This window comes from Pseudophryne corroboree, chromosome 8 (assembly GCF_028390025.1).
Source record: "Pseudophryne corroboree isolate aPseCor3 chromosome 8, aPseCor3.hap2, whole genome shotgun sequence".
Taxonomy (NCBI): domain Eukaryota; kingdom Metazoa; phylum Chordata; class Amphibia; order Anura; family Myobatrachidae; genus Pseudophryne; species Pseudophryne corroboree.
In genome coordinates this window covers 147,465,231-147,478,545 of record NC_086451.1, presented here as the reverse complement: position 1 = coordinate 147,478,545, position 13,315 = coordinate 147,465,231, and the positions used below count along the sequence as shown (strand labels likewise).

The following is a 13,315-nucleotide window of genomic DNA, read 5'->3' as shown; positions in this document are numbered from 1 at the left end:
TTACCACAAGGGAGGGGGTGGTGGCGGATCGGGCAATACTGCCCGCAGCTGCACTGTAAGCTCCTGCTTGGGGGAGAGGGGAGGCAGAGCTGAAATTCAGGGACCTGTCAGTGTCAAATATAGATTGTTGTTGTGGCTGGGTGCGCCCCAGGTCAACCTGCGCTGTGTGCAAGGCACACAGCGCACATACCTAGTTGTGGCTCTGATGTTTGAACCCACAAACCCCTTCCAAGAATAAAGCAAAAAACAGTCACCTGGAACTGTCTCAAGTGTCGGAATGGAAGACTGTAACTCAATTAAATCCATAGTCATTTGTGTGGGAATTACTTAGTTGGCTTGTTGCACTTCTAAAAAGAGGATAAAAATAAAAAATTAAAAATATAAACATGGAATCTTAGTCAAAATAATAGATAAAAAAAAACCATTGCCCATATTAGCTACAGCATGAGTTTTGATCTAAGTGTAAGTTCCAGTTTCCTGAGGTTGCGGATGCAGTTAGAGAATTTAAAGCAAAAGCTAATCTGCTGACAAACATGGTTTCCTATAGGGCATGTCAAAAGGATATATACAGAGGACTCACTGACGGTAAATGAGACTTTAAAAGGGAAAAAGTCATTGAACAAGTGGACTATGCTAGAAGGGTAGGAGGCTTTAAATAAAAAAGACCACCACCACTTAGAGAGTTTATGTAAGTTAATTAATGTGGACAGTATTGATAGTGTTATGCCCATATAAAACATCCCAGTTAATTAAAAAAATTGTTTAAACAAAAAAGGATATGATCATAAATCAGAGGAAAGAGTCTTGAAGTGAGCGTATACTCATTCAACCCCTACTCAAGTTGACATTGGACAAACAACTACCTCAGTAGAGTTTCAGGGCCAAATTCAACCTTAACGAAGCCACTATCTAAATCAAACGGATAAGAAATATTCCTAACTGCAAAAAAACCACCACTATCCCTGACCCTGCCGCTTAAAAAAAATGTAACTCCTTTGTTTCATATTATTAACCCCAAAAAAAATTAAAAAAAATTAAGTAAGGTTTCCAAAACTTAGATGTAATAAAATAATTTAACCGGACTTCAGGGTTCATAGTTTATATGATAAACAGTTTTTGGATGACCCTTGACAGTTGGAACCTACAAAAATAGGGAAAATTAAAGTTTAAAATTTAGTAATTATCAATGAAAATGTTTTTTTAAAAATAAGTTTATTTACAGATTACAAAAAAAACCCATCAAGGCACATTCGGCATAAAAATATATTGTGCAGCAAAGTGAATTCCACATATGTCACTTTCACAAAGATCCTCTCCAAAATCTGTGCCACTATTGACGGGCTCCAGAGCAGACATGACTGACTGGCCACAAAGTTAGTACAATACAGCTAAAAACATAACATCACACAGGATGAAAAACATTCATGCTGCATTTGCAGCGTTACCCTGCCATACTAAACTGCCCATCCTACACATCTATTGGTACCTTGTGTCATACTAGAATATAACACACATACCACAGTAACACAGAGGGGGGGGGGGGGAAATTACATAAATTAGAGATGAGCGGGTTCGGTTCGTCGAGAACCCCCTGTACCCCCCCCAAACTTCGTGGTTTACACGGGTCCGAGGCAGCCTCGGTTCTTCCCGCCTTGCTCGGTTAACCCGAACGTCATCATCCCGTTGTCTGATTCTCGCGAGATTTGTATTCTATATAAAGAGCCGCGCGTCCCCGCCATTTTCACTCGTGCATTGGAGATTGAACGGAGAGGACGTGGCTACGTTCTCTGCCTGAAAAGCTCCATATCTGTGCTCAGTGTGCTGCAAATATCTGTGCTCAGTGTGCTGCAAATATCTACGTTCTCTGCCTGAAAAGCTCCATATTTGTGCTCAGTGTGCTGCATTGTGGGGACCACCAGTATATAATTATAGTAGTACAGTAGGCCATTGTTGCATCTTGCAGCTCCGTGGCAGACTCCGTTCTAGACAGTATCCTGATCATCAGTGCTCAATATCTGCTGCATGGTTGTGTGACCAGTATATACTATATATATATTATATTTAGTAGTACAGTGCAGCATTTTGGTGACCAACAGTATATAGTTGTACAGTACAGTAGGCCATTGCTGTATCTTGCAGCTCTGTGTCACTGCAAGTATCTATTCCATATCTGTGCTGCATTGTTGTGAGCAGTATATATAGTAGTACAGTGCAGCATTTTGGTGACCAATGGTATATAGTTGTACAGTACAGTAGGCCATTGCTGTATCTTGCAGCTCAGTGTTACTGCAAGTATCCATTCCATATCTGTGCTGCTTTGTTGTGAGCAGTACATATAGTAGTACAGTGCAGCATTTTGGTGACCACCAGTATATAGCAGTACAGTAGGCCATTGCTGTATCTTGCAGCTCAGTGTCACTTCAAGTATCCATATCTGTGCTGCATTATTGTGAGCAGTATATAGTAGTACAGTGCAGCATTTTGGTGACCACCAGTATATAGTAGTACAGTAGGCCATTGCTGTATCTTGCAGCTCCGTGTCACTTCTAGTATCCTGAACAGTGTTCAGTATCACTGGTCAGTGTCATGTCAGAACAAAATGTTTTGGAGGTGTCTTCCTCAGAGGAGTCTGTACCAGGTACTCAAGATTGCCTTGAGTGGTTTCATCCCATTAGGATGGAGACAGAATGGCTGGATAGCCTAGGAAATAAGATTCCTCAGAGTTCATTAGGGCATACTCTATTAAGTTGCTGGAAAAAAGCTACGAAGAATGCTCTAGATATGGATCAGTTCATTTCATCTAGGACCCCCTCAGCTCCTGATACACAGGTCTTGCAGGCCAACGCGGACATAGATGCCGACACAGGGATCGACACAGAAGTTAGAGGGGGGCACTATGATAGATTGGAATATAAAATTCAGCAATTTATCAATGCCATTAGGGATGTATTAGAAATACCTATACAAATAGAGAAAAATTATTGTATGCTAACTGCAAAATCATTAGTGACATTCCCGGTTTCGGAAGAGTTGAATACCCTATTTGAAAGATCCTGGTTAAACCCAGAAGAGGTTTTTCACATCCCCAATAAAGTACTTAAGACATATCCCTTTCCTGAGGAGGATAGAAGGAGATGGGAGATTCCTCCCATAATGGACATTTTGGTGTCCAGGCCATCAGGGGTAATTACATTACCTATACCAGGCTCGGCCTCGTTAAAGGAGCCGACTGACCGCAAGATAGAGACAACTCTAAAATCCATTTACACGGCTACTGGAGCCGCCCTTAGGCCCACTATTGCATGCACTTGGGTAGCTAGGGCTATGTTAAAATGGTCAGACAATTTAATAGAAGACCTTGATACAATCCATAGGGACGATGTTGTCTTGATTCTAGGTCACAAAGGATTCAGCTAAATTCATGGTGAAAGCCATGAGGGACATTGGGCTGATGAATTCTAGAGCATCCTCCATGGCAGTAGCGGCTCGCAGAGGTCTCTGGATCCGCCAATGGAACGCAGACGTCGAATCCAAGAGGTACCTCCTCTTTGCAGGTGAGACACCGCTTGGGGATACTGAATACAAATCCTTCCGCAGCACCACCTGTGGACCAATAATACCATGGATTAGAATGAATAATTCCTGTGATACTGGCTTTTCATTCTAGTGATTTTGTCATTTTCTTCCAGTGATTTGGACCAATAATACCATTGATTAGAACGAATAATTCCTGTGATATTGAGGTGTTTGTGTCACGGATAGTGGGATGATCCTGAAAAATACCCTTTTACCAGATTCACCCAGACAGTAATATCATTCGTTAGTCCTTCATAAAATTGATAAAAATTATTTTATTTTTTGTTAAAAAGTGTATAACTCTTACATTGATCTTAAACAATCATGGGATATGATCTTATATGGACTTGCTTTCCACCCCAGCCGGGGAGGAGCTCAAATGACAGCCTGTCCACCCACTATGTCTCATAATCCAACGCGTTTCGTCTAAACATAGACATCCTCAGGGGTGTCTTTAACAAAAACATATTAACATTATGATATCAAAAAATAAGAATTTACTTACCGATAATTCTATTTCTCATAGTCCGTAGTGGATGCTGGGGACTCAGTCAGGACCATGGGGATTAGCGGCTCCGCAGGAGACAGGGCACAAAAGCAAGCTTTTAGGATCACATGGTGTGTACTGGCTCCTCCCCCTATGACCCTCCTCCAAGCCTCAGTTAGGTACTGTGCCCGGACGAGCGTACACAATAAGGAAGGATCTTGAATCCCGGGTAAGACTCATACCAGCCACACCAATCACACCGTACAACTTGTGATCTGAACCCAGTTAACAGTATGATAACAATGAAGTAGCCTCTAAAAAAGATGGCTCACAATAATAATAACCCGATTTTTGTAACAATAACTATGTACAAGTATTGCAGACAATCCGCACTTGGGATGGGCGCCCAGCATCCACTACGGACTATGAGAAATAGAATTATCGGTAAGTAAATTCTTATTTTCTCTAACGTCCTAGTGGATGCTGGGGACTCCGTCAGGACCATGGGGATTATACCAAAGCTCCCAAACGGGCGGGAGAGTGCGGATGACTCTGCAGCACCGAATGAGAGAACTCCAGGTCCTCCTCAGCCAGGGTATCAAATTTGTAGAATTTTACAAACGTGTTTCCCCCTGACCACGTAGCTGCTCGGCAAAGTTGTAAAGCCGAGACCCCTCGGGCAGCCGCCCAAGATGAGCCCACCTTCCTTCTGGAATGGGCATTTACAGATTTTGGCTGTGGCAGGCCTGCCACAGAATGTGCAAGTTGAATTGTACTACAAATCCAACGAGCAATAGTCTGCTTAGAAGCACCCAGCTTTTTTGGGTGCATACAATATAAACAGCAAGTCAGACTTTCTGACTCCAGCCGTCCTGGAATATTATTATATATATATATATATATATATATTTTTTTTTAGGGCCCTGACAACGTCTAGCAACTTGGAGTCCTCCAAGTCCCTAGTAGCCGCAGGCACCACAATAGATTGTTTCAGGTGAAACGCTGACACCACCTTAGGAAGAAACTGGGGACGAGTCCGCAGTTCTGCCCTGTCCGAATGGAAAAATCAAATATGGGCTTTTGTAAGACAAAGCCGCCAATTCTGACAATCGCCTGGCCGAGGCCAGGGCCAACAGCATGGTCACTTTCCATGTGAGATATTTCAAATCCACAGATTTGAGCGGTTCAAACCAATATGATTTGAGGAATCCCAACACTACGTTGAGATCCCACGGTGCCACTGGAGGCACAAAAGGGGCTGTATATGCAATACTCCCTTGACAAATGTCTGGACTTCAGGAACTGAAGCCAATTCTTTCTGGAAGAAAATCTACAGGGCCAAAACTTGAACCTTAATGGACCCCAATTTGAGGCTCATAGACACTCCTGTTTTCAGGAAGTGCAGAAATCGACCTAGTTGAAATTTCTTCGTGGGGCCTTCCTGGCCTCACCCACGCAACATATTTTCACCACATGTGGTGATAACGTTGTGCGGTCACCTCCTTCCTGGCTTTGACCAGGGTAGGTATGACCTCTTCCGGAATGCCTTTTCCCTTAGGATCCGGCGTTCAACCGCCATGCCGTCAAACGCAGCCACGGTAAGTCTTGGAACAGACATGGTACTTGCTGAAGCAAGTCCCTTCTTAGCTCCCGAGGCCATTAGTCCTCTGTGAGCATCTCTTGAAGTTCCGGGTACCAAGTCCCTCTTGGCCAATCCGGAGCCACGAGTATAGTTCTTACTCCTCTACGTCTTATAATTCTCAATACCTTTGTTATGAGAAGCAGAGGAGGGAACCCATACACCGACTGTTACACCCACGGTGTTACCAGGACATCCACAGCTATCGCCTGAAGGTCTCGTGACCTGGCGCAATACCTGTCCCGTTTTTTGTTCGGGCGGGACGCCATCATGTTCACCTTTGGTCTTTCCCAACGGTTCACAATCATGCGGAAAACTTCCCTATGAAGTTCCCACTCTCCCGGGTGGAGGTCGTGCCTGCTGAGGAAGTCTGCTTCCCAGTCGTCCACTCCCGGAATGAACACTGCTGACAGTGCTATCACATGATTTTCCGCCTAGCGAAAAATCCTTGCAGTTTTGCCACTGCCCTCCTGCTTCTTGTGCCGCCCTTTCTGTTTACGTGGGCGACTGCCGTGATGTTATCCCGCTGGATCAATACCGGCTGACCTTGAAGCAGAGGTCTTGCAAAGTTTAGAGCATTATAAATTTGCTCTTAGCTCCAGTATATTTATGTGGAGAGAATTCTCCAGACTTGATCACACTCCCTGGAAATTTTTTCCCTGTGTGACTGCTCCCCAGCCTCTCAGACTGGCCTCCGTGGTCACCAGCATCCAATCCTGAATGCCGAATCTGCGGCCCTCTAGAAGATGAGCACTCTGTAATCACCACAGGAGAGACACCCTTGTCCTTGGATATAGGGTTATCCGCTGATGCATCTGAAGATGCGATCCGGACCATTTGTCCAGCAGATCCCACTGAAGAGTTCTTGCGTGAAATCTGCCGAATGGAATCGCTTCGTAATAAGCCACCATTTTTACCAGGACTCTTGTGCAATGATGCACTGACACTTTTCCTGGTTTTAGGAGGATCCCGATTAGCTCGGATAACTCCCTGGCTTTCTCCTCTGGGAGAAACACCTTTTTCTGGACTGTGTCCAGAATCATCCCTAGGACCAGCAGACGTGTCGTCGGAACAACTGCGGTTTTGGAATATTTAGAATCCACCCGTGTTGTCGTAGAACTACTTGAGATAGTGCTACTCCGACCTCCAACTGTTCTCTGGACCTTGTTCTTATCAGGAGGTCGTCCATTTTCTTTGAAGACGAATCCCCATTTCGGTCATTACCTTGGTAAGGACCCGGGGTGCCTTGGACAATCCAACGGCATCGTCTGAAACTGATAGTGACAGTTCTGTACCACGAACCTGATGTACCCTCGGTGAGAAAGGCAAATTTTTGGGACATGGAGGTAAGCATCCCTGATGTCCCCGGACTCCCGGTTCGCTATCACTGCTCTGAGTGACTCCATCTGGATTTGAACCTTTGTAAGTGTTCAAATATTTCAGATTTAGAATAGGTCTCACCTAGCCTTCTGGCTTCAGTACCACCATATAGTGTGGAATACCCCTTTCCTTGTTGTAGGAGGGGTAATTTTATCATCACCTGCTGGGAATACAGCTTGTGAATTTTTTTTCAATACTGCCTCCCTGTCGGAGGGAGACATTGGTACAGCAGACTACAGGAACCTGCGAGGGGGAAATGTCTCGACATTCCAATCTGTACCCCTTGGATACTACTTGTAGGATCCAGGGGTCCTGTACGGTCCCAGCGTCATGCTGAGAACTTGGTAGAAGCGTTGGAGGGCTTCTGTTCCTGGGAATGGGCTGCCTGCTGCAGTCTTCTTCCCTTTCCTCTATCCCTGGGCAGATATGACTCTTATAGGGACGAAAGGACTGAGGCTGAAAAGACGGTGTCTTTTTCTGCAGAGATGTGACTTAGGGTAAAAAACGGTGGATTTTCCAGCAGTTGCCGTGGCCACCAGGTCCCATGGACCGACCCCAAATAACTCCTCCCCTTTATACGGCAATACATCTTTGTGCCGTTTGGAATCTGCATCACCTGACCACTGTCGTGTCCATAAACATCTTCTTGCAGATATGGACATCGCATTTACTCTTGATGCCAGAGTGCAAATATCCCTCTGCGCATCTCGCATATATAGAAATGCATCCTTTAAATGCTCTATAGTCAATAAAATACTGTCCCTGTCAAGGGTATCAATATTTTTAGTCAGGGAATCCGACCAAGCCACCTCAGCTCTGCACATCCAGGCTGAGGCGATCGCTGGTCGCAGTATAACACCAGCATGTGTGTGTATACTTTTTAGGATATTTTCCAGCCTCCTATCAGCTGGCTCCTTAAGTACGGCCCTATCTGTAGAAGGTACCGCCACTTGTTCTGATAAGCATGTGAGCGCCTTATCCACCCTAAGGGGTGTTTCCCAACGCGCCCTAACTTATGGCGGGAAAGGGTATACCGCCAATAATTTTCTATCGGGGGAAACCCACGCATCATCACACACTTCATTTAATTTATCTGATTCAGGAAAAACTACAGGTAGTTTTTTCACATCCCACATAATACCCTTTTTTGTGGTACTTGTAGTATCAGAAATATGTAACACCTCCTTCATTGCCCTTAACGTGTGGCCCTAAAGGAAAATACGTTTGTTTCTTCACCGTCGACACTGAAATCAGTGTCCGTGTCTGGGTCTGTGTCGACCGACTGAGGTAAATGGGCGTTTTACAGCCCCTGACGGTGTTTGAGACGCCTGGACAGGTACTAATTTGATCGCCTGCCGTCTCATGTCGTCAACTGGCTTGCAGCGTGTTGACATTATCACGTAATTCCATAAATAAGCCATCCATTCCGGTGTCGACTCCCTAGAGAGTGACATCACCATTACAGGCAATTTGCTCCGCCTCCTCACCAACATTTTCCTCATACATGTCGACACACACGTACCGACATACAGCACACACATAGGGAATGCTCTGATAGAGGACAGGACCCACTAGCCCTTTGGGGAGACAGAGGGAGAGTTTGCCAGCACACACCAAAATGCTATAATTATACAGGGACAACCTTTATATAAGTGTTCCTCCCTTATAGCATTTAATATATATTCATATCGCCAAATCAGTGCCCCCCCTCTCTGTTTTAACCCTGTTTCTGTAGTGCAGTGCAGGGGAGAGCATGGGAGCCTTCCCACCAGCATTTCTGTGAGGGAAAATGGCGCTGTGTGCTGAGGAGAATAGGCCCCGCCCCCTTTTCGGCGGGCTTCTTCTCCGGAGTTTGTGATATCTGGCAGGGGTTAAATACATCCATACAGCCTCAAGGGCTATATGTGATGTATTTTTCGCCATACAGGTATTATACATTGCTGCCCAGGGCGCCCCCCCCCGCGCCCTGCACCCTCCGTGACCGCTGTGTGAAGTGTGCTGACAACAATGGCGCACAGCTGCAGTGCTGTGCGCTACCTGATGAAGACTGAAAGTCTTCTGCCGCCTGGTTCCGGACCTCTTCAATCTTCAGCATCTGCAAGGGGGGTCGGCGGCGCGGCTCCGGGACGAACCCCAGGGCGAGACCTGTGTTCCGACTCCCTCTGGAGCTAATGGTGTCCAGTAGCCTAAGAAGCCAATCCATCCTGCACGCAGGCGAGTTCACTTCTCTCCCCCAAGTCCCTCGATGCAGTGAGCCTGTTGCCAGCAGGACTCACTGAAAATAAAGAACCTAAAAACTTTTTCTAAGCAACTCTTTAAGAGAGCCACCTAGATTGCACCCTGCTCGGACGGGCACAAAAACCTAACTGAGGCTTGGAGGAGGGTCATAGGGGGAGGAGCCAGTACACACCATGTGATCCTAAAAGCTTGCTTTTGTGCCCTGTCTCCTGCGGAGCCGCTAATCCCCATGGTCCTGACGGAGTCCCCAGCATCCACTAGGACGTTAGAGAAATGACAATAAAATTTACAATCAAACTTCAATTGACAATCTAAATCAAGATGATTATCTTATTCCATACAGAACTATCTTCTTTTCATATATACCTTTATATTAGTTCTCTGAATGACCTGATGGAGGTGCTGGTGGGTAACAAATCATTTAGCAGTATGGAAAATACAATACATAGCTAACTGGAAAATGTCAGTTCATATAGGTGATGTTTAAAAGGTGATGTTTCTTTTTTTATAGACCAAAAATAGACTTTTAAATATCCAATACATGATTCTCAAATATCTAATATATACTTATTCATCTTAATGAGATTATAATCTATATATACCAATATTCACATATAGCGTTTACAGGTTTAAATTTAACATTGATCAATCATATCATAACACAGGAAACTTACTTTTATATGTAAGAGCGATGTCCTAACTGTAGAACTGTAATGCTTGGGAAAGTATCCCTATACACACACACACACACAACTCTGGGCACAGGAGCATTAATTAGTCCCATTAATCTATTTATAATATTCCATATATTTAAAAAATTGACCCAATAAGATACTTACAAAAATCCTAATGCTAATAGCCTATATTTAGTGGAATATCCAATGCAGGGTACTGCAAACATCATAAACCAACGTACAGGAAAAGTTCAGATTCTCTATAGACAGCTTTTATTTTTCTAAAAATAATAAATATATTAATTGATAAATTCATTGGTGCCCATTTTTGTAATTAATAAATAAAATATAATATTATAATAAATAGCAAAAATTAAATTAATTTGATTTATATTAATTAGTGCCCATTTTTGTAATAGATAAAATATAATAAACAATATTACAAAAGTTAAATTAATTTAATCCATATTACCGGTAATTATTTTTTATTTTTTAGAGTGACTATTCTTAATAAAAACCTAGTGTTGAAGTGAAAATTTTCTAAAGTGCATAAATAGCTACTTACTATAGGCTGCAATCTGGAGCTGCTGTCCTCACACTGAATGAGCTCTAGTGGCTCCATCTGGGCTTTTATCATCCCCTAACTCTTACATCACTTCCTATGAGCTGGTTAATTAATTATATCTGCAATTGGTCCTATTTTCAAGTTTTTAAAAAATTTCCACATATAATTGTGTATGTATCTTATATTAGTTAAAATCCTCTCTCAAATATTATTCCTCTATCTTATTAGTATATAAATCCAAAATGAATAAACCATTTAATAACCTTAATTAATTGTCTAATTCCATACAGGAGCGTCTAGCATTTCCTGTATGAGTGCCAAGCCTCTCTTTGAAAAGGTCTTTCTAAGCATGTGTCTTTAACCTATGGGACGCAATCATCCCTTCTTCTAAAGTCCTGTATCAGGGGATGCGCATGCGCGCGCGTCATCTCGAACCCGTCATAACACGAGATCACGTGAGCGCCTTAATCGCGCGTCAGCACCAACCCGCCTCCACAGCGGCGGTTGTCATGGAGACCTCTAGCCGGAACTCACCCCATGGCCCAGCTTGTCTGTTGCTTAGGTTCCCATGGTAATAACCAAACAGGTTTTTAAACCAGTTACGTGGCACATAGTCACATGACCACGTCCACCTAAAGACACTAACCAGATGGAACGCATTTGCGTTCCATCTATGTTTACATAGCGGTTTATGCTATAAGATTTACCATTAGAATTACTATGTTAACTATAAATAGAACATCAGTATAATTTGTATAATATATATCCCCTGTATAATATTAATTTATATTAGCTTGTCTATTACTTCGGTTCCCATGGTGATAACCAAACAGTTTTTTTTAATCCAGTTGCGTGGCACATAGTCACATGTCCACGTCCACCTATAGACACTAACCAGATGGGACGCATTTGCGTTCCATTTATGTTTACATAGCGGTTTAAACTATAAGATTTACCATTAGAATTATTATATTTATTATGTTAATTATAAATAGAACATCAGTATAATTTGTATAATATATATCCCCTGTATAATATTAATTTATATATATATATATTTATTCATTGTAATGATAGTACTAATATGGATAATTTCATAATTGACCAATGTTTCACATCTGATCATATACCATTATAAAAAATATGAATGTAATTGACCTTATATATATAATTGACCATCATCCTTCCATATCAATCCGAAAAAGAGGGCAAAAAGCTATAAAATAATCTATATAAAAGAAACAATATCTATTCCCTAATTTAACCCTTTTGGGGTCAGTGTGTCAAGCTCGTAAATCCAAAACGATTCACGCTTTGATAACTGCAAATCCCTACTGCCTCCTCTTGAGTTTTCTGTAATTTGCTCAAGAATGGAAAATTTTAAGCTGCTAATATCTGAATTATGAAATTTCATAAAATGTCTGGGTACACTATGAGTTTGAATTCTATTTTTTATATTTCTGAGGTGTTCTTGTATACGAAGTTTTAAGCTTCTTTTGGTTTTTCCTACATATTGCAGGTTACACCCGCATGTTAAAAGATAAACCACGTAATTAGAGTTGCAATTCAAACTATCTTTGTATTTTATTTTATCCCACTTTCCATTTCTGTTTAGTTTTGGACATATGTCAAAATGCTTACAGCAAATGCATTTTTTACATATGAAACACCCAGGTTTTTTTACCAGAAAGTTGTTCTAATTTTTCTTAAGTGGATGACTACTGGTTTCGAGTTGAAGTTCGCTTGGAGCCAATATGTTCTTCAAGTTTCTTGCTCTTCTATAGACCACTGCAGGTTTTTGCGGGAGTTGAGGACCCAATATAGGATCTTTCAGGAGGATTTCCCAATGTTTTTCTAACGTTTTTTTAATTTTGATATTTTCTTTGTTGTATAGCGTTATGAATGGACGGCCCTTCTTGTTGTCAATCTCCTTCTTTGGTTTAAGTGATATATACACATATACACACACACACACATATATATATATATATATATATATATATATATGAATACATACATATATATATACATACACATATAAATATATATACATACATATATATATATACATACATATGTAAACGTATATATATATATATATATATATATACACACACATATATATATATATATATACATACACACACACACACATATATATATACATATATATACACACACACACATATATATATATATATATATATATACAGATGTGTCCTCATATATCTTTGCTGCGTACCGCATAGTGGGTGCCATGCAACTCGCACCAGCTCCTTGCGCTATAACTCCCGTTATAAGTTGCTTTGTAAATGTGACGTCACGTTATAATTGTAACGGGCATTCTACTTTCTGTCCACCAGATGTCACTTTTCCTAAACACTATAGCGCATGCCTCAAATAGTCAACGGACCCTTCATAGCGCCGCCTGCTGATTCGCTGACAGTTATTGTGACAATAAAGAACCATTAATCACTTTCCTTTATAAAAAAAATCCCTTTTCACAAAGTACTGTACAATGCAATGCTGCCGCCCTGTTCACTTAATTTATTTTGTTGTTACATTGGGTACAATTTCCAGGATGTTATTAGCATTAATATTTCGGACAGCTATTTTTTTTGTATTTATTTATATATATTTTTTTAAATCAAATAAAGTATTTTGATGTGTTTATTCTTTCCCGCTGAGCTCGTTGTATGCCTGCACCACGGTGCCGCACGTTCACTAATTAACATGACTTCAAGGAAGGCTCCATT

At 41.8% G+C, this 13,315-nt stretch overlaps 1 long non-coding RNA gene across 1 annotated transcript in view; it reads right to left on the bottom strand.

Moving 5' to 3' along the window:
- LOC134947575 (uncharacterized) overlaps positions 1 to 10,819 on the bottom strand; it is a 43,513-nt gene extending 32,694 nt beyond the window's left edge. Inside the window, exons 1-2 of the long non-coding RNA XR_010182634.1 lie at positions 10,560 to 10,819; positions 255 to 347 (exon numbers count right to left, since the gene is read on the bottom strand). This is a non-coding gene — a long non-coding RNA (uncharacterized LOC134947575). The remainder of the gene's footprint in view (positions 1 to 254; positions 348 to 10,559) is intronic.
- Between the last annotated feature and the right edge of the window lie 2,496 nt (positions 10,820 to 13,315).